This window comes from Falco rusticolus, chromosome 6, assembly GCF_015220075.1.
Source record: "Falco rusticolus isolate bFalRus1 chromosome 6, bFalRus1.pri, whole genome shotgun sequence".
Classification (NCBI taxonomy): domain Eukaryota; kingdom Metazoa; phylum Chordata; class Aves; order Falconiformes; family Falconidae; genus Falco; species Falco rusticolus.
In genome coordinates this window covers 45605888-45630248 of record NC_051192.1, presented here as the reverse complement: position 1 = coordinate 45630248, position 24361 = coordinate 45605888, and the positions used below count along the sequence as shown (strand labels likewise).

Here is a 24361-nt window from a genome sequence, read left to right as displayed (position 1 = left end):
AGTGGAGCCCAGGAATATTTCCCCCTTCCAGTGTCTCTCTCAATACACTTCTCAGGGTGACTGCCTCTCTTGTTTAGCCAGTTGTGTGGTTATAATCCCATCACATAAATGAACAAGAATGCAATTCCATGGCATAGGCTACAAATACATCCAGATTAGTATTTTCAACCTGTTTCAAATTTGTGGGCCCCTGTAGAGTGAATCTATGCCTATCAAAGTAAAACTCCCTTTCTCAGTTATCTTTCAAGGTCTCCTAAAAGTAGACCATAGGCTGAAGACCACTGATCTAGAAAAAAGGACCTCCTTTTCAGCTGAAATTTAAGCTACCTTTACTCAAAGGTTCAGGACAATCTCAACACCACTTAGACTATAAATTGTCTGGTGTAGGAATCACTTTCTCATTTTCTACAAGGGCTGTATGCAGTGCATTGGTCGCTGTGCCTTGTAAGCATTATTGCAGTATAAATAAGAAATGGCACTGTTATTTGAGGGCCTTCAAAAATATCACTCTTTTAGTAAGTTTCTGATCACTGGATTTGGAATATTTGGAAATGATTACTATTAGTTGCCCATAACCAGGATGTGCTCCGTGATGGTTGGCAGACCAGAGGTATTAGGTAAACATTGTCATAGTTGACTGAATTTGTGTGGTTGCACCCTAACTTGTACAGTTTTCATAAGAGGAGATGCCAAGACTGAAAGAAAACATGGGAGTTTCATGGAGAATAATTACAATTGTTTATTCAATTATTAGCCAGCTCTGAAATGACTCACAACACAGCTGCTTAGATTTACAGGCAGTTAACAGATGTAAGTGTTTGTTGGCTTTTTCGTTCAAAGTGTTGTAGTGGGGCACTGTCCTGGGCCAGATGTTTCATAAAGCTGAAGGCTTGAGGAAATGGAACAGACTTTTGTCTCTTTCTTGCATCAGTTGCTTTGTCTGTGGCTAAGAAAAAGATATTCTGAAGGTGATTTCATATGCCATCTCTTGAGATAGCACAGTAAGCTAGTAACAGTATTCAGTGAAATTTGGGCATTTTAGTTTCTGGGACACTGAAATCTCCGGGATTCTCTGATCGGCTATTTCCAAAGACTGCAATTTTTGATGTGACTTCATTTGGTAACTCTTGCATCTGCAATAATAATACAATGTACTGACTGCTTGACTGGTGGAATTCTTCTTTGAAAACATTGAAAACTGATACTCAGTTATGCCTCAGAATTATTGGGAACTTCTTCTGTTACATTAGCATTCAAATGTCATACTTTTTGATATGGATAATTGCTTTGTGACCAGAGATAGAATACCTATATAGGCCATGTCATACAAACAAGTATTTACAAGATGCTGCAATACACTGTGTTTTCTAAGTGATGTTGTTTCTGGTTTTAATTTTGGGTTGTTCTCCTGTACCAGCCTTCTGTGCTAACCTTCTACACTAAATAAAAGAAATTAACATCACATTTCATACCAAACCACTGACCATAATACATAATACTTCAGTGGTTTTTTGTTGTTGTTTTGTTTCTCCCCCCCCCCTTCTTCTTTTATTTTTCTGCCTTATTTCATTATTTCTCTGAGGTTTCTCTCTCCACTCAACCCTCCTTGTCTGAGGGTGATGTACTGCTTTTTTTTCCTCCCTTCTGTTTGAAGTACTTTGCATTTTTACTTTGCTATATGCAACTACTAAAGAATCAAAAGCATCTATCTGTACCGTAGGTAGCAAGAATTGTGAAAAATGTAAGACATTCTCTGTCTTTTTGTCAATGACAGATTTTCATTTTAGGGCTTACATCTTTCTTCTGGATAGGTACTGACCAAGGTCAATGCAAGTTCCCATTTGGGGGTTAACAGCCTTGATCATTACAACTCCTGATAAGGCTCTGGGACTTCCTTTTCTGCTGCCTTGTCTGCACTCATGTAGGTATGTACAGAATGAAACCAGAGCGGGTTTGTTAAATCTTTGTTCTGGCTTGATAGCATCTGATATATCACCTTCCCCTGACCAGTCTGCAGTGGCTGAGCACGAGTTGTTCAGTGTAATTTAAACTTGCCTGAGGGCTGTGATGAATTATGCCTGCTGCCTGTGACCTGGTTGGCTTTTGCCACTCCTAGGTGGCTAGAGATAGAAAAGTATTTCCTCAAGATAGCTTTTTGCTGTTGCCTGGTAGCTTAGGACAGCACAGGATGCAGCTTTGATGAGGATTGGGATGGCTGAACAGTGGCACAGCAGTTATCTAATAGGCAATTGGGAATGCGTGCTGCATTAGACAGCGATACAGCAAAGGAGATTACAGTTCTCTTAGCATCCTCTTGCAAATCTGCCCCTCGGGATCCTCCCAGATCCACAGCCAGATAACTACCCTTGCAAACCACCTGCTCTGGGGGTCATTGTTCTCTGATAGCAGCAAACCAGACTAAATCCAAGGGAGAACCTTGGGCCAGTTGTGCTTGAGAGAAATACTCCAGGGACTGGTTGGTGATCTTGGAGCGGTTAGTTATGGGCTGAATTCAGTCTATTGCCTAAAAAAAAGCTTAGTTATTACTCATTACTCAGATGGTAGCTTAAAACAATTAGTCTAATTATGGTGAAGCATTGTGCTTTAAAAGGCACAGCTGAAAGTAGAGAACCACAAGGTTTTAATGTAAGTAGTAAAAGTTCTTTTAATAAGCTAGATGAGCCAGAAGAAACCAGTGGTTATACGTTTGAAGGAGTTTCCTTTAAGTTGAAGTGAATTCCTGTAATTAGATGAGCTTGTCTGCCATCTGAGCAACCTGTATTAGCAGTGTTGAGAAGTAGCTTAGTTGCTGCTTAAAGTGACTCCAATGTACTCTTTGTTGCATTCACAAGACCTCAGAATTGATATTGCTTTTTTTGTGCATGTGGAGTCACCACAAAGCATGCATCAAGAAAAAAACCTTTTAAAGGACATGATCTTGCAGCCCCTAAATCAAACACACAAGCCAAAGGCCTCTTGTGGCATATCTTAATATTTTTCTGAATAATCAATTTAAGGTAAAAAGAAACAGCTGAGTTTTGAGAAACAAGCACCTCCTGTGCATCCAGTAAGCTTTTCTGCTATGCAAGCAACTGAACAGAGAAGAGGGAATGGTTGGGCTCCTGCTTTGAGTGTTTTTGAATGTCCTGTCAAGAGAAAAGGGGTAAGCATCCTGCGTTCTGGAGGGGTTGTAATGGTTCGTCCTTACCTGGTGGTTTTGGTATGAGAAGTGTGGAGTGGGACTAGTGGTGACTTTCTTCCAGAGCAGGATGGTTGAAAGCCATCCTTGTCTACAAGGTTGAAATTAACTGCTCACTTTTAGCCTTATAACCTAAAGCACTCAAAAAAAAAAAAAAAATCATTGGGAAGAACATAAGCTCTTGTAAGGCTGAAACATGGTTTTTGTTTGTAAGGCTGTAGATGCAAATATTTTCAGGAATAAGCCAGCAAAAAAAACTTTCTGGACGAGAACAGATGGGAAATGTAGAAGGCTGTTATCTACCATAATGCTTAAGAAAGCGTAATGAAGTGGAGGTTGTGCTTAAGGACCAAGGCTTCTATTGATTTTGGGACCTGAGCTGACAAGGTAGTTGTGTTAGCTTTTGAATTTACCAGAAGTCTATTTTGTGAAAATTGCAGCTGGTCTGTGTGCTTTTTTTTTTTTTTTTTTTTTTTTTTTTTTAAGAAATACAGTTGCATCTGTAGAGGATCCAAGCAACGCTGCTATGTGGAAAAGCAAGTGATCTCAAAGATATTTACTTCTGCATAGAAACATTCCCAGACAAAGAAGGAATCAAACCATCTCCCTAGAAAGATTAAGTCAATTCCTTCTGTACAGTATCTTGTTCTTTTCTTATGTTGACTGTCTTCATACTCATAACCACTAAACTTCATCATCTTACTCCCATTCTTTACATGCACTAGCTGTTTCCCAAGGCAAGTGGCACGCAGTCATCTTGTATTTAAAGTGCTTCCACTTAAACTTTGTAGTAAGAGTAGGAGTAAAACGTTTTGAACTTTGCAGTCTATGATTAAAAGTTTTAGCAGCTGTTGCTGTAAAGACTTAACCTATGTGAAAAAAATTGGAAGCTTATTTATCTCATCTACCTACAGGACCCAGGCATAAAATAAGTATGATAGTATTTTATTTGATGTTAATGATTTTACTAGAACATATAATTACTGGAATGATTGTGTACTCCTTGGCATTAGTATACATGGAAGAGTATGTTCTATTAGACAGGGGTATGATCTAAAGCCCCCACACTTAATAATACTGCTTTGCAAAGCAAATGAGTATACCTGTGCCTGCCAATTAAATTGTATTGTGGGTGGAATAATTAATTTGGATGCTAGGCAAGAAGCACATTGCAGATTATTTTTTTTAATTATTTAGGCTGACTAGGGAGAGCCCAGGTTAAGATTACATCCATTTTCCCTGCCTTATCCCCTTGTACATGGCATGGATGCAACTGTTTGCTTCTACAGAACACCACCCCTCCCCCCAGACAATCAAATCTGGGACATGTCTTTTTTGTCTCTTAAGCGTGTGTGTGTATGTGGTGTCTTTACAAGTAAGTAGCAGTTTTCTGCTGTTGTAGGGACAGATTTATTTTTCTCCAGATTCTAACTCGGAATGGATATACTTGTGCTTGTCTTCAAGTGCATGCTGAAATTCATCATCAGTCAGCAAAACTGAAGCAACACAGATTTCTGTATGTTTAACAGCATTGCGTACAGTTTCGCCGAGTCACAGCCAAAATGAGAAAAACGTTAATACCAGAACTGATGAGATTCAGTCCTGGTGATGTAAAGAAATGCTATGATGTTCAAAAGCATATCTATCTGTACAAAGCTATGGAGAGACTAGTCGATATAAGCAGACTTCTTAAAAGAAAGGAAAATCCCGAAGGGGAAAATAACATGAGGTTACAGATCCCCAACCATAGTAAGCAAACCACTTTCAAGTGGTACATGAAGGCAAGTCCTGACCACCAGTGTGGAAGATACTGATTCATCAGTGGTGTGAGTTCCTGACTGCAAAGGCAGCAGGAGGGACAGAGATGAAGAACTGACAAATGGAGCTGGATTCCACTTCATGTGTGAGTGAAAGGCAGAGGTCCTACTGTGTGAGGGTATGAGAGATGCTGTGAGAGAGAGCAGAAAAAGATGGAGGTGGGGGAAGCAGAGGCTTATCTTTTGCCTGTGCACAGGAGCACTGCCGAGGGTGATGGAGCAAGCTGTTTGGGAACCTCCGCAACATGAGGTGTTCTTGCCTGTACTACTTCTGATGCACAGGCAACACCCGGGAGAAAGGTTTGCCTGCCTGCAGTCTTCTTGTCACTCATGCCCTTTTACCAGTCCAGTCACCTGGATTCCCTTCAGAGATGAGTTCTCATGGTTTCTTCATGTAGCTAATGCCTTCAAAAACTGGTGATTTTCCAGATACGTGGTTTTGTATTACAGTGTTGTAAAGCTCGACGTTTAAACTTCTATCATTCTTTCTGCAACAATGATTGTACTCTGTCAGTCGACATAAAACTGGAGGTATTTGGTCAGTCCACTGGAACGCTATTTTTAGCACAAGCAAACAGAAACCAGACTGGCTCATGATCAGTCCTTTGGGGAAAGGGAGGTAGAAGGATGAAGAGAGAGGATGAGACTTCTCTTGAAGGTTTTTCCTGTTAGTCACAGCACTGAGGAAAAACAAACTCCATATGGAACAGATCATGTAAGGCCTTTAAAACATATTTGCAGAGACTGTACAGTTTCTTAAAGGAACTTGGAACACTTTGTGGTTTGGGGGTTTTGTTCTTATATTTCCCATTTGGGGATGTGTGTGCATTTTCATTTGTTTTAATTTGGCCCAAGTTAAATGCATCAACCAGTAGTTTATTATCATCTTTGAAAGATCTGTTCATAAAGGGAAAACGTTCCCTGATTCCCTCAATGGGAAAGAGTTATAAATGCTTCTCTCCCAATATTTTTTACTAGAGAGGGTTTTGATGCTTTTTTTTTTTTTTTGTATGCAAACGAGGGTCAAATTTTTATCCCCAGTGCAAGGTCCGAGTGTAGTGTGCTGAGGCAAGGATGTGAGCTCAGTTGGATGCTGAGTTCAGATACAGAGTAGCCATGCAGTACAGGAGGTCATGACTGGTGGGCTGGGCTTAGTGGAGCTACTAGTGAATATCTGAAATTACTTGTGCTTTCTGCTTGCCCCATTGAGCAACTTTGTAGAGAGCCATTCCAGAGTATTACCCATGGAGTCCAGCCTTCTGTGATCTGCCTCTCCTGCAAGGATAGGACAGTGGCTGGCAAGGAAGGAGGGGTGGAGCAGGACTTACCCCTTGGTGATAACTCTGCTCTAATTCTGCAATGTGAATGAATGTTGTGCGTAACAATGGCTGTCATGAAAACACTTGAGGGTGGGGATTACTTTTTTTCTTTAGTTGAGAAGCTAATATAGTCCTACTTATTACATGTAAACCTTTGGTTTGAAATGTGGCCAAAATTAATAAAGAAATGTGTTAATCTTTTAAGAATCAGCAGTGGTCTGAAGCATATTCAATGTGCATGTTGGGAAAGAGCTCTGGGCTTTTGAACTAATGATACAGAAACAGACCCTGCCAGACTACTTTTTTTTTTTTAAGGATTCCCGTGAGAACAGGTAAGATGAGGGCAAACACTGAAACTTCCTGCTGTAATTACTTGTTTTGACATCTAAAAACTATGAACTATGTTAACCTCCCAAATTTCCTCATATTCCAAATGCTGTATATCAGCATGAGTAAAGGGAGAAATCATGTTGCAGAACAAAAGCAGCGGAGCTTTACTGAACGTGAGTTACGGAAGAAGGTTTTGCAGGAAACCAAGGGTTTTCTTAGGGCTCGGAAGAATAAGGACCACTGAACAAGTGTGAAGAATTCAGGCAGTTTCTCTGTTGGTGCATGTCTTACACAACATTTTAGGAAAAATCAATTAAAAAGTAACTTTAAACTCACTTTTTCAAAGAAGATGGCCAGGCAGGCTGCCAGGAGGCAGGTGTAGTCTCTAAAAAACCTCTTTGAATTTGCTTTTTACGGATTGATTTCGCGTTTTGGCGCTGCGGACTCCTCTACAGGAGCCCGCACCAGTCCATAGCGGTGCTGTGCGTTACATCGCTGGATGTACAACCGGCGGCGGAGCGAAGCTGGCGGAGGGCTCGGCTCGGCGGGGTGGGGAGGGGGCTCCCGGCCGGGCAGAGGGGCGGCGCCGCGGCCGCGGAGGGAGGGCAGGGGACCCGTGTGCCTGCTCCCTGCCTGCAAACGGTAGCTGGGCTTTTCCCCCTCTCTTCTTTTCCTCCCTTCTTCCCGGAGCTGTAATCCGACTGCTCTCTCTGGCTCGGCTCCAGAGGCAAGTCCGAGTGGTTAATTTCTCTCTTTCCCCCCTTTCCCAGCCTCTGGGGGAGGCGGAGGAGGAGGAGGAGGAGAAGGGGAGCGGAGTCAGCTGCAGCCCGGGGCCGGGCCGGGCCTCCCTGGGAGGGGCTGGGGCAGCGGCTGGGCTGCGGGAGCTGCATGGAGGAGGGGAGTTTCACAGACTCCCCTGTCCGCCCGGGAGGAGGAGGAAGTTTGGCGGTGAAGCCGCTGCCCGGAGCCCGAGCGCACGGAGGGAGCCGGGGCGCGGCCGCGGGCGCTGCGAGGGGCGCAGCCGCTGGCGGAGTTACGGGGGCGGGGGGCGAGCGGCCCGCGCCCTGCGCCTGGATTTTAAACGGGAGGCGGAGCGGCGGCGCGAGGGCCGAGGACGGATCGAGGCGGCGGCGGCCGCCGGTGAGCGCGGGGGCTTTGTTCGCGCGGGGCGCGCCGGGGAGGGGGCGGCGGCGGCGCACGGCCCGGCCCGGCCCGGCCCGGTGCGGGCGGGTGGTCGGTCGCCGGAGGCACCTGGTGTCTTGCAGCCCCCTGAAACCGCCCCGGCGGGGCGGCCGCGGGGGAGCGGGCGTTTGGTGCCCCGCAGCCTTTGTGCGAGCCCCGCCGCCCCCCGCGCCGCTCCCCGCCTGTGGCAGCCGGCGGGGCGGGCACCCTGCGCCCGGCTGCCAGCGGGGCGGCGGCGGTCACCGGCTGCGGTTCGCTTTCCGCCGCGGCGCCTTGTGTCTGGGCGCCCCGCCGGGGCCGGGGGGCTTCGCCGGGTCTCTTCGCGGGGGGCGGCGTTTCTCTCAATACGCGGTAAAATCGCACGGCGTTCCGAGTTTTGTGCAGATGCTTTAGCAAACCTGTGACTTCTGGAAAACTCCGCTCCCAAGAAGCCCTCGATTTTTGGTGTTTTAAAGTAACGTTAATCGGATTGTGATAAGCGGTGGCCTAATGGGGGTTAGCGATGTGATTGATCTTGAGTAGCAGGACTGCGGGTTCTGGGGAGGGAAGAAGACGGAGCGGCAGTGGGGGACAGCGCGGTGTCCTGCCGTCCTGTGGGACCCTGGGTGCGTTCTGCATCTCCTGCCCGGGCTTTTCCCCCGCTTTGCGGGTTGCCTGTCCCGGTTTTGTCCCTCCAGTTGAAGGAGAAGCCCTGTGGAGCTCATCCTTCGGTTAGCGTTGACAGACCTGAGGCACTCATCACCTTTCTTCACAAGCCACAGTGCTCCGACTATCAGGGAAAAGGACCTGAAACAAATTTAGTGTATGTTCAGCTGGCTTCCAATATGGTCTGTCTTTAGTTGGCTTTTTTCCTCCCTTAATTATTAATTGGCAGGCTCAGAAAGAACTGTGGCCTGCCTTTTTTCTTTTAATGTTTGGGGCTACTTCAGCAATTTAATAATGCTGTCTAGAGAACCTGATGACTTATAGGTGTTTTTAAAGCTGCGTAATAAGAGCCGGCTAATAGTCTTCTTTTGCTACCGTTTCATTCTTGGAGCGAACAGACTTTGCTGCTGGAGAGTTGCGGTTCAAATTTCCACAAGCGTTTGTTGCCCGTGCCTCTAGCTAAATTTATAAAGGAATTCTGTTAGCTTGTACAAAGCTAAATCTGGCTGTAGCAACTCCTGGCTGTGCAATTCACTGTGATTGGCAAGGCACAATATATAGCTTCTCTGAGATTTTTTTTTACTTTTCTTTTTTTTTTCCTGGTGTGTGTGGCACGTAGTTGTCATAATTTTGGGAACTCTTTACCAATGTGTGTGTGGGTGTTTTGGGATGAAAACACAAGAGTTATGCTAAGGTTAGAAAATGTATTAATAGGGTGCTTGTCTTGAAAATATGAGATGGCAGTTTGAGAGCGGCCTCTTAATGAATATTGGTATTGTTCTCAGGTCCATGCAGATGCTTAGCTATTAAACTTCGACTCTCTACTTCGCTGTGTTCTCAGTTGCAGACTAGAAATGATGCAAAGCACTCTGACAAATGGTTCTGTTTTAAACGTGTTTGTTTATGGGAATGCTGGCTTTTTCTCGCAGACCTGGAGAGCCCTAGGTAAACAACGTTGACCTGTGGCTGTGTGACTGAGTGCATCCCTGCAAAGGCATATTATGATTCTAACACTAGGCATTAGTATGTAATTTTTCTTGTTTTACTTATGATTAAAAAAAAGAAAAAGAATAATAAGAAAAAATGAGTGTGTAGTTGAATTGGTTTGTAATTTATAGTTTTACTTGATAGCATCTTGCAAAGACAGTATTGTCTTGATTTTTAGGTGAAGGTAGATGTTAATAATGCACAGCTTTGCAAATCTTCAAGTAGTGACCTTAGATTGTTGGCAGCTGTCATGATTTCAGGACATCTGCTAATGTGTTCTTCTTCCTTGGGCAGGATGTGAGAATACAAGTTAACTGTCCAAAGGCATATTTTGAGCCTAAAGTGGTTGCTTGTGAAACCTTGGTATAAACTATGCCCAGTAGAAAAGATTTGGAGCTAACCCACTGAGTTCTTGGTACCTTCCTGTGTGATGTGGGGTTTTTTTTTGTGTGTGGAGTTTTGGGGAGTTTTTGGTGGTTTTCTTCTTATGGGTTTGTGTTTTGTTTGGTTTGGGGGTGGGTTTATTTATTTTTTTGTTTGTTTTTATTTTAAACCTTTGTTGTGACCTAAAAGGTTAAAGCTAGAAGGGAAGTAAAAATATCTGCTTGCTTGTTTAATAAGTAATTTAGGCAAGTCATGAGTCTCTGGTACTTTTTGCTACTGTTATCTGTATAGGTTGGTATGGTTGAACGTTTCACTGACGTCATTTTTCATGTGGCACTGGTATTAGTGTTTTTGCTAAGTCAGTTGTTGCAGTGTGCATGTTTGAAAGCTTCCTCGTGCTTTTGTTTGGATTACCGTATACCTGTCGTCCTCTGCCTTTCCTATGCTTGTGATTTCTTGGCTCCAGTTCAGGAAAGGCTTTTTAAGCCTTGCAAACTAGATAGGGTTATAGCAACTGATGAAGGTGGGTACTTGAAGTAGTGCTTTATTATCTTTAAATGCAAACTCTGCAGTGCAAAGCTGATCTGTTTTCTGAATATATAGCTAACAGAACTGTAATTGTGATAATGGCTTCTGTCATTTTACCTTACTGAAAAGATTATTGATAACAGAGCTAGCCGAAGCTCTGTCATAGCATCACCCATACGACTTGTAGGCTCTGAGTACTTTTGAGATCAGCCTAGAGACAGGGTTAACAAGCACAGATTAGTCTGAGATACTGCTATAAAAAAATAAGTTTTTTATATGGAGGTATCATCTCTACAATTTAAATGTGCCCTTTGTATTTAAAAAAAGGCCAACCCCAACAAAATAACTTGTAGGGAAGGATACTTAAAAATACATGAGCTCCGAATGGATGTTGGCTTTCTTTGGTTTTTTTTTTTTGTAATGAAGTCTCAACAGTCTTTTAACAGATATTTAGGACACATTAAAGTATGCCAAAGACTCATTCAACTGTTGATTTTTATTTATTTGTTTGTTTCCCTCCTGCTTGGTTGCCACTCCAGCAGTTGCTGGGCACCACTAAGTCTCTTTCCCCAGTCAAGCTAGAGCTGCAGTTCTTGGTCTTTGGAGCATGGGGTCATGAAGAGAAGAGGTGCCATGTTGCTGGGTGGCATAGCCCTGTCGTGTACCCCAGGTCTATAGGGTCAGATGTTCTGGGGCAGAAGATAATTGAAATGTCCAATCTGATGAACAAGGAAGCTGTTTGCAGGACTTTGATTAGAAGCGTTTCTCAGATTAGACATCTATAAAGCTGTGGCAGTTATAAATTAGTACAAAGGAATTAATCTGATGCACATTCCCTTTTGTATTCAGTCATGTGTTGAGAGGGATGATTGCTGTCTTAAATAAACACATTTTATTGACACATTACATTAGTTATGGCTTGAAATTACATTGCCATAATTTTCTTAGAGGCCAAGTGTACTGCACAGATATTAGCTAGACTATACAGTAGAAGATAGAATAATGGCATATGAAAAAACAGATGTTAGTAATATAATGTCTATGGAAGATATTTGGAGTAGTTGTGATTACATATGGCAGTCCTCTTGCAATGAGCTGGAATTTTTGCTCACGTGGACAATGAAGATGTCTTGCCACTGCTTTCTCTAAACAGCATTCTGCTTTTGTAGTGGAGTGGGGAGGGAAGGGAATTATTGCAGCCCTCTGCGAATTCTGGAGTAGCAGAGTAACTTGCAGAGGTCTTGCTGAATGGCTAATTTTGAGAACCTGAATTACTGTGGTTACACAGGAAGAGTTTTAGTTTGTAGCATAGGCAGTGAGGAGGAAAGTGGAAGAAAGTGTTATTCTTGCAAAGCGAGAATTTAGAGGACATGGAACCTGCAGTGCCAGCCACCCCCAATCCCCCCACCCCCCCTTTTTTTTTAAAGATGCTTTTCAAAGCATTTCTAATAGCTGCTTATTTAATAGTTGATTAAGCCTCTTATTCTTGGAGACTACCCAAAGCCACCTAAAGAGTTGTGCTGCATCACCAATCCCAAACAGTGTCTTCCCCACCCCAGTCATGGCTCAGACTTCCCAAACTTGTGTGTTTGGTTTATTAACCATTAATCTTGTAATATTTTCCAGTTCCTTTTCATTTTTAAGCCCATTACAGTCATATTTTCCAGTTCTTTTGTTGCAACTGAAATGCACAGAAACTTTGAAAGAAGAGCAGGGGTTCCCATGAGATGTCATGGGTCCAAGACTTCAGGCTTTAGAAAAACATCACACATCACAGGGAGCAGGTGGAAGCACAAAACCAAGGGGGGAACGGGAGCAGAGTGAGTGAAGAGGTATAGTCTTTGGCACATTACCAGTGCAGTAGCAACAGTTGTGATTGAAAGTATGGGAGCCTTTTGCGTGTGTGATTAAGAATACAATACATGAATGTGAAATGATTAAATAATAAATTTATCAGCAAAGCCTGTTTGTGTCAATTCAATTCCTAAAGGAGTGTGTATGTGACAAGCTATCTTATAGTGTTAAGTTTCTCAAGTCACTTTAAGGATATAAGTAATGTTTTTAGTTGTGGTGGTTGTATCAGATGGGTCTGCCTAGTCTGATTCATCAAAAATTGAGTTTGTATGAACGTGGCCTAAAATAGATTTAACTGCAAATTTGATTACAAGTGCAGGAAAAGAAAGGGGCCTAGTCAGGTTGGACTGGCGAAGGAAATGGAGAGAAAAGCTACCGACACTTATCAAGGAGGCCTGAAAGAAGCAGCTGTCAAGCAGAGTTACAAGCTGCTGAAGACCACTGTCAGCTACTGACTGGGGCACCTTGTGAAGGACCTGAATATGGGGTTGGGCACTGTCTGTCTTCTCGTTAATCACAATGCAAAGCATTGCTGTGAAGATACAAAGCAAGGTGCCAGTTTAAAAAATTATCTAGAAGAGAGACTTGATGCATTTGAGTTTTCTTTTTTCCTCCTTTGGCATGAGCTCCACTAGTCCTGCTTCTTAGTCCCTTGCAGGACCACAGGTGGTTATGCTAGTGTTTTTTAAGTGTAGTGAGTAGGTATAGCTTGGGCTGGCAGGTTTTTCCCATGCGATTTTGTGACTGAAGCAGTGCTAATTATCTTTGAATCCTAAAAGTCTAGCTTGCCTGCTGTCATTGAGTTTCAGACTGCAAGTGGTGCCAAGCCTCTTCCCCTAAGCATGCATTCTGCAGGAACTTGCATGTAAGCCCTGCCCAGTTGTTTTAAAACCTGATTTAATGAATGTTAACATTGAAATGTTTGAACATTCATATCCATTCAGACATTTCAGGATCACGCCCCAAGCATTAGTATCGTGCAGCTAGTGTTCTCTGCTGATAGGATGCATGGGTCCTCTCGCTGGAAGCACTGATCAGAGGTAAAAAGGATGTCACAGGAACAGTGACTGAATCACTGGCTCAGTCACCAAGAATTGTTGTAGATAAAGCTTTGATACCTAGCTCAGGGAAGAGAAGGCTGGATTGCCTTAAAGGGCGCTGTCAGGGGCAGCTAACAGTCAGCTTCCTTCCACCGTCATGGTTGACATCTTTCAGCATTGTCATCTGGATGTGGGCTTCAAGGTCAGCTTCTGCCTTTCTGTCAGCCCACGTGAGTAGTCTCTATCTTCTAGATTTAGTGCGTAGACTCTAGCGCCTGTACTTTCCGCTTGTGTTGGGTGGAGTTATCTGTAAACACAGGCAAGTTTTCCTTGCTACTGTCCTGTAAACTCTTCTTTGTTATTTACCAATGTTTACCCCCTGCGTGTCCCCTGAGATTAGATACAGTCTGCTGCAGCTTTGCTGTGATTTTTATGTGCCAGTATCAGCTTGCTGGTTTTCCTTTTTTTTTTTTTTTTGTGTGTGTGTGTTTATGTTGCCTATCCAAGTGAGTCCAGGTGCATGGTTGAGGTCCCAGTGCATTTCAGAAATACAGTGGCAGAATTACTTGCTTGCTGCTGCTGCCACTGATCTGTGGTACTTCAATCTGAAGGAACATCATGCTTTGTGTCCTCAATACCTGATCTGTAGTAAAAATCGTAGTTCCTTCTTTGTAAGGGGTTTTGAAAATAGGTGGGTGAAATGAAGAACTACTTATTATACAACTCTGTAATCTAGCGTTTCAGTATGCACAAAGTTTTCCACTTGCTTTTTAAACTGCAACCAAGTTAATATCACAGAAACATCATTTGAGCTTGCAAGCAGGTTGGTGCTGCTGAGATTAGCATGCTTCACATTCAGGTGTTTGTGAAGCTTTGTCACTGTTTACTTTACAATTCCTTCTCATTACCCTGATAACATACCTTGTGTGGTTGCTCAGAGAGCTGTCATACTTAGTGTCTGAGCGATGTTATCATAGACTTCAGCCCATTGCAGAAACACTAATTTCTCTGAAGAATCAGCAGTCTTAGCCTATTTGAATGGTAGACAAGGATGTATTTAACAATGAATCATTGAATTCGGAGACTTGCCTTCCCTCATGCGCTACCAACATACAAAGTTTGTAATCTCTTCTTTCCGTCAGCCTTCTCTGATAATTGTCAGTCTCTTTCATGTTAGGTGAGTTTGAAGTTGTAAATCTCTGATTTGATCTGTCTTGGTCATTTTGTGCTCCTGCTGTCTTGAGGAGGTTGCTGTCTCTGTCTTGCAGGCAGACAGGCCCACTTGGCACACTCTGTGCTAGATGTAGCCTTCTACATTCATTGCCATGTCAGGTGGGTTATGCTGTGAGGTCTCTTCTGCCTTGTGAAAGGACGGTCCTGACCCCAGTATCTCCTTTTCCTGAGCTTGAACTCATTTAACCTTGTGAGTTTTTCCCAGCTTTCCAGGGGAAAGCCATTAACTTCTCTTCTGAACACCTAATTCCAACACCAAGTATCAGGCACAGTGTAGGCTTTTTGGTAAGCCACTATAGAAATTCATGGTTTCTCTCATGACAGAAAATATGATCTGTTATTAAATGCAAGAGACTAAGTTATTCCTGAGGGCATCAATAACCATTTAATCTCCAAGGTTTTCCTTCTGATTTAGAAGGACAGTATCTTGGCATGCTTCTGTTTCTCCATTGCTTTAGATGATACTGCTCCTAAACTGGTATCAGAGATGTCTGTACGCTAGGAGAGTCAGCGCTAGGCAAATTTTTCAGTTAAAAGGGACCAGGCTTTCTGCAGGCGTTCCATTCAGGAATTGCTTTCCCCTTTCATAAAGACTGCCAGCAGGGAAATGCAGAACAGAGTATCAAGGAAACCCCATCCTTTTGGTGTGAAGGACAGACTGGTTTGCCAAGGCATGAGCTGTGCTGAGCAGAGTTTAGAGCTGATCTACACAGTGGCTCAGCCTGGTGGTCTCCATTACAGCAGCTTGCACTTTGCCACTTCATCTGCAGTGTCTCCCTCTTCCAGTAACGTGGCCTGTTACCAGTGCAGGTGTGCTTCCTCGGTCCTGGCTGTACATGCTGACAGCATCCCTTGAGTTCTTCAGTCCACAGCTAAGCCACAGTGCAGATCCAAAAGAAACCACACTGAAGAGATTCTTCCTGCGGCTCTGCAGCAGGTGGTCCTGCCAATAAACCACCCCTGTTGTCAAATGCACGCAATGGATTTGGCTCTTGTACCCCTCAGACCCCTTCAGAGTGTTTGTTCATCCAAAGCACAGCACAGGCACTGACTCAGATTCTCACAGGGTCAAAGCAAAGCAGAATAGATATTTTTCTTCTGCCTTTCGTTGGTGAAGCTTTGACTTGATGATATGCACAGGTCGGGTATGGAGGAGAGGGGATTTCTTCCACACGCTGCTGCATGCTGTTTGGATAGGACGGGATCTGTATCTGCTTTTCAAGTAAGAATTCTGGAAAAACAGAACCACAGCTATCTGGTTTACAGTCTTCAGAAGAAAAGCTGGTCATCAGCCATTGTCACTGAAGATCTGTTGCTTTCTGGTCTTTCATCTCTAGGGGAGAGTGCTTCCATACATACTTGACAGATTCATCTGCCCACCCTGGCTGTGTGCATCATGCAGCTATTCAAGCTTCCAGAAGGGTATGGGTGCCTCTTCATTGCTGCTGTCTTGTAGTGATGCTACTACTAGCCCATTGCTACACAGTTCTTTTTTTCCTTCTACTTCTCTTTACATCAATGCCTGTGCTGGATTAAAAGTCCTTTTTGTTTTGAATAGAGGATTAGTGATGCCCATCTTCTGACAATTTCAGAAAAATGTACTGGGTTGGTTTTTCTTATTTGTTAATTACGGATGTTGAGTCATATCAGGAGGTGATTAGTTCTGGTGCCTGGGTCAGAGTTACTTGTCTGTGCCCATACTTGCCCAACACTGACTTCTTTCCTGGGGACAGTTTGATGTCATACCAGGGATGGTCTGGAGGAGTTCTGGCAAAGATTCACTCTTAGCTGTTGACCTCATGCAACTCAGCCTTTGTGGTGTTCACAGTTGTGAATGGGTAGAGTGAAGGAAAGTCTAGGAGTGCTGCATGTACTTAGCTCATGAAATTGGCTTAATGTGTCTGGGAAAGCGCTCCACTGACTGCATGTGGAATAAATCTGTTTCCTTGGGATGCAGCACATCTTCTGTCTGTTCTTCCCAGTTACGTCATGCAATGAGAAGATGCTACAGTATGTGTCCTTCGCTTGATGCTGTAATAGGCAAGTTGCTTTCCTTGGCCGGAAAAGTTGAGCTTTACATACTGGCACATAACTCAGTAAAATCTTGTCAAATAAATTCTGACTTTAGTCCTCATCAGTGGTGATTAAACCTGCACAGTGGTCTGCTGTCTAACACATGTGAACTTCTACTAAGAATTTTATTGTCAGCTTGTCTTAGAGCATCAGTATGTGGAATTGTTTGGCAAGAGTATTTGTTTTAAAATACTACAGTATATGTTGACACCATTTTATTATGTCTTGTACACAATATGATCCAAGTTGTAAGGATCGAGTTGTTTGGATGTGAGATATGATTTAGTATGGTTGGGAACCAGCTAAGAGCGGGGATGATAATGAATGGAGCAAATGTCTGATACCCTACTTATAGTTTAAGCAGATTCCCACTTGCAAGTTTGTGGAACACAATTATATGTAGTTGGGTGGCTTTGGCTTATTTTGTTCTTTTCCCCTAGCAGAAACAGGGTAGGGAAATTCCTGAAAAGCAGAGATTTCAAAACTCAAATCCATGGTTTGAGGGAATCAGTTTATTAAAGTGATAATGTTAGCCTTTCACTGAACATCTTGGTCCAGGAGCATTAGTGTGTAGCACAGAAGCGTTGTGTCATTTACACTTTTCAGGAAAACTGAGGTGTAGGTGATCTCAGACTCCTAAGAGGATAACATAAAACACCTGTCCTCTTACTGAAAATTATTTTGGTTGCCTCCCATGCAGAGTATACCCAGAAAGAGAACCTTGATTTTACTGAATTTTGAAAGATAGTTTCCAAGTTTCTGGGCTTTACATTGAACATTACAGTGAAATCTCCAAGTGTCAGAAAGTTTTTCATAAGATATCAAATCATTGTGTTTCAAGTCAACTCAAACATCTGAATGTAGGTTTCTTTGGGGTTTTTGCTTTTTAAACTGCTACTTGCTACTCCTATATGTTTTCTAAAAGTGTTTAAGAATGCAAAGCTGCTTTATTAATAATTGTGATATATTTCTAGAATAACTAAGGCTATTTTAAAACATGCAAACTTTTTAAAGATGAAATAGAAATTGTAGGACAAATGACAGTATCAATTTCTTTAAGTGGGCATGCGTGTGTTTTCTTTGTGGTAGTCTTTCTAGTGCAAAAGCATGCAATATTCTTACACTAATGTTCAAGAAGTAAACAGTCTATTCAACCAAATTGGTAAAAAAATTCACAGGTTGAAAAAACAATTTTCCTTATAGATTGTTCCATTATGTAATATGAAGATATAAAGATCTGTAGAAAACCTTTTTGAAAAAGTTAAAGAAGGTTGGTAGAAGAACACTCTGTAGCATCTAATAGCTTGTGGTTTTGTTGATTTGGGTGTGACTGTAGGACCTTGTCTGAAGGCATTGATCAGGAGGCTTTGAAAGGCTGTTGGGCCCTCTGGGAGTTAGAGAATATCTCTTGGATTCAGCTCAACAGTTTTACTCTGGAACTAAAAAGCTGTTATTGATGAAACTTCTGTCAAGCAAGAGTGGCCCTATACAAATTTTAGGCTTCTTTAGGATTGTCTGGTTTCCTGATGTTCATATATTTATTTATATATATATACACACACATACACACATTATTTATTATATATATACATACACATGTATGTGTGTATATTTAAGTGATTGTGGTTGTGTTGCCAGTCAGTGTCTTTCTAGGGTTCTTAAAGAAACTACTTTCTCTAGCAGTTGAAATGGAGTCCTTTGCCTCTGGAGGATTTGAGACTAAGGAAACTTGCATGCACTAAATGGAAAGTAGGATGGTAATTACAGCTCACTTTGCATTTTCATTTCGTTTAATTTACAATCTGAGGTACAGTCAGGTGGTTGGGCATTTGAATGTTACGAGTGTTACAGTCTAATCACAGGACTGTATGGTAAGACTACTGCCATATTTCCTTCTTTAGATTCATAGAAATGTTAGTGGAGGCTATTCTGTGTATTCAGTTATGAACAGAAAAATCTCTAAATGCAATAAATACAATTGTTATAATTGTCACTTAGTGATATCAAAGGGGGAAAAATAAGCTCTTTTAATCAGTGAAATTGCCTTGTAGTGTTAATTTACTGCTGTAAATATAGCAGCTGAGTGAGAGAAAATATTGCTATTTCATTTAAAAAGAAAAAGGAAAAAAGAACCACCTCTCAGATGGAGTAGTTTTGAATTTTAAAAAAACGCATCTGTAGATGAACATTATGCCACATTAACAAGATTGGATTGATTGTATTACTGTTGAAAGCAGGCCAATATTTAAAAATGGATTTTTTAAATATAAAATTTTTGCCTGTTTATGATTTGGTTTCCCTAGACCAAATTAACTTGGACACTCGGCAGGGCCTCTATTTATTCTGGCATAAGAATAAGCATGGGGCAGAGCTTCCTGGTCTCAAAAAACTGGTGATGGTAAGAGGCCTCTGCAGTGCTCTCAGCCAGCTGAATGCCTGAGGTATTTTACCATACAGGAAATCAATTGCAGCTGAATGTGCACTGTTTCCACTCCAAGTATATAAACAGGCCTTATGGTGATATAAAAAAGGGAAAAATATAAAATCCAGTCTTACATTCAATAGCTTCTTGAAAGTTCAGAGCAAGAATATTTGATGTTCTGTTTCTGTGGATTCTTCACTGTCACCTTTGGCTGAGCGCATAGCACTGTATTAGCTCAGAAGGAGAGGTATACTGGTCTTGGGGTCCTCTAGAACAAGCAAACGTAAAGCAATGGCTTAGCAAAATGAAAATAATAAAAAAGTATCCTTATTCAGTTCCCAGTTGATGTTCCACTAAATGTTCTGAAGCTGGCAAGGGTTACACGTTTAGCAAAGGAAATTAATTCTTTCACTCATTAGATCAAGAATCCTGCATTTTTTAGGCTTCAAAGTAGGTTAAAAAATTTTGCTAGAAAAAGCTGCACCACAGTTGTATCTAAATAGCTGCTTTTTGTGAAGTGGTAGAAGAAACTGTATTTTCATTTGGCTGTCATCCTTCATTGACCTTGTGAAAATACCTAGATCAGATGCATGTACTGGACAGACCTCAGAAAGTGACCCATGGCTCTGATTTGCCTTAGCGGCTGGAGATGTGTCCTTCTGCGGCTCACCAGGAAAGTGAGCGTTCATTTGGATAGAGGTTTCCAGGTATTAAAGATAATTAAGTTTAAAATGAGTGCTCACAATTTCCAGAAGAGGTATGGCTTGAAGCTTTTGGGGTTTAGAGCCTGGGAGCCCAGCAGCACCTCTCTGCTCTGCCACAGACTTACGGTGCCACCATGGACAAACAGTCTGGTCTAGGTTTTTAAAGACACGTTGGCAGGCACTCACAGAGGTGGTAAGACTCCTAATGGGATTTTCGGAATCACATTAGTGTCTAACTCCTATTCAAAATCTGACCCTTTAGCCTGTTTGAACTGGATTCAGCCCATGCCATGTTTTATTTGGCTACTCTTTAAGGCAGCTGGGCAGGTGGCAGGGAGAGGTGGCTTAGAGGGTACGAGCCAGGGTGAGCGTGGCCCCCGGCTGAGCTGCATGCACAGCTGTGCTCCCGTTTATCCTTCCTCCACCTCCATAATGTCTACGCTCCTTTCTGCAGAATGCCAGAGGTTCAACAGAGGAGAGGAAAACCGACCTCGCTTTGCCTAAGCGAACAGTGATTTATTTGGTGAGCGCTCTACCAGGTAAATTTATTTTATTGTTATTATTATTTTAACTTTTTGAAAGTAAGAAGTGACGTTTGTAGTGCCTCTGGCTGAGGTGATTACCGTTGGTGTCCAGTGAAGGTACCTCAAGTTAACCATGAGACTGTTAGCACGCAGATTGGTGGTAGGCCGCTGGCCTGTGTGGGCCTGCAGTGTTGGCTAGCCAAGATGGTGGCTTTTCTTGATGTGCACGCTAGCGGGGTTTTCTGCTAATTAAGCTGAAGTTTTGGGGCACCTAAGCAGTTACAGGAGGTTAAGTCCTCCGGTTTAACACTTGTTTCTGTAACTGAAGTTCTGCTAAAGATCTGTAGCTGAAGTTTTTCTTGGTTGCTTGAGTCCATCCTTTTGGAGGTAGATAAGTGCTGCTGTCACAGAGAAACAGTGGTCTCTCCATGGGGCTGGGGAGATCTGGGACTTCTGTTCTCCTGAGATTTCCTATGTTTCTCTATGTCATTTTGAAAAGAAACTGATCTTTCATAGTTTATTTTTTATTTTTTTTAGGGGGTTAGTCTTGTTTATGTGCTTTTGCTACTCAAGTCTTGGAGGACCTGGGGAACTTGAGAGCATAGGAAAAGCAGATTTAGGTGCCGTGGAAACGTTATTTGATTGTAATAACTGATTTCACTCATTTGATTATCTGAAACAAATTGACATTCCAGAAATCTTCACAATAAGGCTGGCAGGACACTCCATAGAAAATATTAAATAAGAAGAGGGCTTTAAGCAGGGTCCCTTTCTCCCTTCTTTCCTCCTCAGTTCTGGTGCCAACCCAAAGGAGTCTTTTCTTCTCTCTGAAGAAAATAGACATTCAGTGATGGGCTTTGTGGGTAACAGCATGGACACTGCTATTTGGAAAAACTCAGTCACTTACAAATAACTTCATTCACTCCTTCCAGTGCTAATGCTGCAATCAGTGTAGCATGGATTAGTTTAAAATAAAATAAAATAAATAATAATATTAAAAAAGTAGTACATTATGTTAATTGCCACTCTGGCTTCTGTGACTTGCAGAAGGAATACTAATATGCTATATTAGACTGCTAATTAAAAATATTGATTATTTTACCCTACTCATAGTGGGGCTTGTAATGTAATTTTGTAGCATGTATTGATGATCTAATTGCATTAAAAAGTTCTTAAAATTTAAGTGAATGGATCAGATATAAAGTTGCCAATGCTTTGAGATTGCATAGCTTTAATGGATAGAAGCTAGCGGGACTGCGTAGCATTCAGCTGAAGCTTACATCTGACAAACATTAGTGAGCTCTTACTTCCTTTGGATCCAAGGGAGAACCATCTCTGTAAGTAGGAAAACATTTTGCAGGGGCTGAGAGAGGAAAAACCAGAAATTCCTCTTCAGTATTTTCTAAAAATAGCAAGATTTGAATAAGGTTGCATGTTTCAACATGGATTGGAGAAAAATAATTGGCATGACCTAAATTCAATACACTAGTTATGTGTGTTATTTGCTGATAGTTAACTATTATATTTTTTGTCCATGAATGAGGAGAGGCTGTATATTCCTAGGTTCCACAAAAAAAATAAATTTAATTATTTAGCTTGAAATATGTGCAGACCCAAATGTGTGTGAAGCATTTGCTTGGTGACCTTAGAAAGTGAATTACTTGCACAGATTTCCCCCTGTCTCTGATTTCAGTTTCATTTCAAATGTGCTGCTTGGCCTTGGTTTTGAGTTGCAGTGATTTTAATATGTTTTCATGATGAACAGAAAAGCTAAACCAGACCGTCAGACTCAAATAACCTCTTTTCTGAAAGCAGAGATAAAACATGGGTTGTGTATGTGTCCTAAGAGGCAGAGGATTTCATAAGTTTCCCAGGGATCCATAGCAGACAAGCGTTCACTGTGAAGTGCATCAGAAAACTGTTGTATCAACAAAACTGTAGTGTGTGTGGAGGTCTCAACTAATGGGATAAAGCATTCAAGGACTAGATGAAGTGCCTTTAATAAGGAATTAATTTCATGGGAAAAAAGAAGAACCCTAAAACGTGAGGAGTGGTGTTCTGTAAAAGAATAGCTTAATGCTTTGGGCAGATACAGCTTTGAGGGACAGATGTTAAATCTGAACCAGATAACCACCAGTAATTTTGCTAAATTTCTTTCACGTGGCAGACTTAAATCTAGAGGTTTTAAGAATATTTTCATTCTGAAAAACTTTTGGTCGTGGTGGGTGAAACATTTTATGAAATTTGTTTATATTTTGCCATTATCCTTTTGATCTATATAACAATATTGTCTGTTTTTAATTGTTTCCATGAGTTGGTGTTTATAATATGCTAGTCATTCAAAAGAATGAATATAGACTTCAGCAGCTCTTAAAATAGTGACATCTGTTAGAGTAGGAAATATCAGATCAATATACTTTGGTCTAGCAATTCAGGATGAGTTTTTGCATGCAGCGTGTTTATGCTTAAAGTCACTACACAAAAAAAAAAAATTCCTCAAGCATCTGTGCATCACTGAATGCCTTGTTTAGGCCATGTCTTTAATGGTATGAGGGCTTGAAAATCTGTGTGGGGGTGGAGAGGAACGATGCATGCCCATGTGTGAGCTTTACTGTAACTCTGTTCTATTTTTGGTATACAATGGAGCAGAGGTGCAGGGCAAAAATAGGGGTTCAGATGCGATGTGAAGGCCTGTAAACGCTTTCCTGTTGTGGGAAGTGCCTACCAGGTTCTTAGAGCAGTTGCATTAGTATCCATGGGAATATTCAGGGTTTAATTTAGCATGCTAGATTAGGGCCTAATACCTTAATTAAGGCTAGCAATTTTTAATACGTTTTCCCCAAACCCTTTGTGGTTGATTATATTATGTCTGTTTCTGACTACAAAGTGCATCTCTAGGGTTTTCTGTTCTTGGCAATTATATGAAAGCTGTCATTCTAGTTCAGAGTGGTGAAGCTGACCAATGAATGTAAACTTTAATAGAAGGATCCACAGCACAGATGTGACTAGACTTCTTAAAAATACTAATCCAAATAACTTATGCCAGTGTTATATTGAAAGTCTAAACACTTAGTACATTTAGACTAATGGTTTTATAAAAATCATGGTAACTAATTAAAGAAAGGCTTTGTTAATTGATAAAACAGTTTTTCCAGATGCTGCTTAATTCTCTTGTCAGTTCACATGTGTGGGATTTTTCTGCTGTAAAAAAGATTAAATGAATTATCTGCACAAAGTCAGGAATAATATAATTAGGATTTTGTGTAATCTATAGACAAAGCGATTTGTTTTTTAAAACATTTGTATATTAAATTGTTGTATAAAAATTCTTACCTTTATTTTTAAAAAAATCAAAAAAACCAAGCTCACAAATCCCCATCTTCCCCCCAGGCTCGCTCAGAGCGGTCAGTCCTTTCCCGCTGCCATCTCCTATTGTTATGGTCAAATGACCAAGGAAAAGTGTATACTTCCTTTTGTGTCCAGTAGATAGGGGTTCTTAATTGATGACTGCTGCTTTCTTTCTGACAGAAAGGAAATGAATGGGCAGTAATGATTATAGCACATCTGTTGTTTTCTGGGGAGCATCCTGTATAGCAGTGAGATTGTCTTGAAGACTACTATTTTATTTTTTTTCTTTCCTGTTCAGGACTAGTTAATAGAAGGGGGTATGAGTGACATGTGACCATGTTGTTCCTTCGTCACAGGTGTAGCCAGAGGAGAAAAACAAGTTGCATGCTGGAACAGAATGACCTGTTTATATTGTCCAAATAGGTGTATTTTCTGAAAAAAAAAAAAAAATCTTGCAAAGATTTCAGGGATGTACTGTGTTTTGATTGCATGATGTAGGTAATGACTCCTGTCTTCATAGTATAGTCACTGGGTTGTAAGTATAATGTTCCAAAATCATGCTGAAGACTGCTTCCTCTGGCAAAGGAGTAAAACAAAATAGCACTCACACAGAGGGCCCAAAAGCTGACCCAGTCACACAGCTTTCATTGCAATTTCTAGGATGTAGTTTCTAAGTCTGATACTGCCGACCATCTCCTGTTTGACTATCTTTTGCTTGATGGGTTGTAGCACAAGTCTTGGGAATGCTGAGGAACTCACCGGGGAGCTCTGT

The 24361-nt window shown here is 41.7% G+C and overlaps 1 protein-coding gene across 2 annotated transcripts in view; it reads left to right on the top strand.

Moving 5' to 3' along the window:
- Window positions 1-7574: 7574 nt before the first annotated feature.
- PLEKHG1 (pleckstrin homology and RhoGEF domain containing G1) overlaps window positions 7575-24361 on the top strand; it is a 136237-nt gene continuing 119450 nt past the window's right edge. The window contains exons 1-2 of one of the 2 annotated variants that reach the window (XM_037391969.1): window positions 7709-7805; window positions 20172-20240. The gene's annotated coding sequence lies outside the window, so the exon portion shown is untranslated. Of the gene's footprint in view, window positions 7806-20171; window positions 20241-24361 lie in introns of both variants that reach the window. The other variant, XM_037391972.1, reaches the window with a different exon arrangement.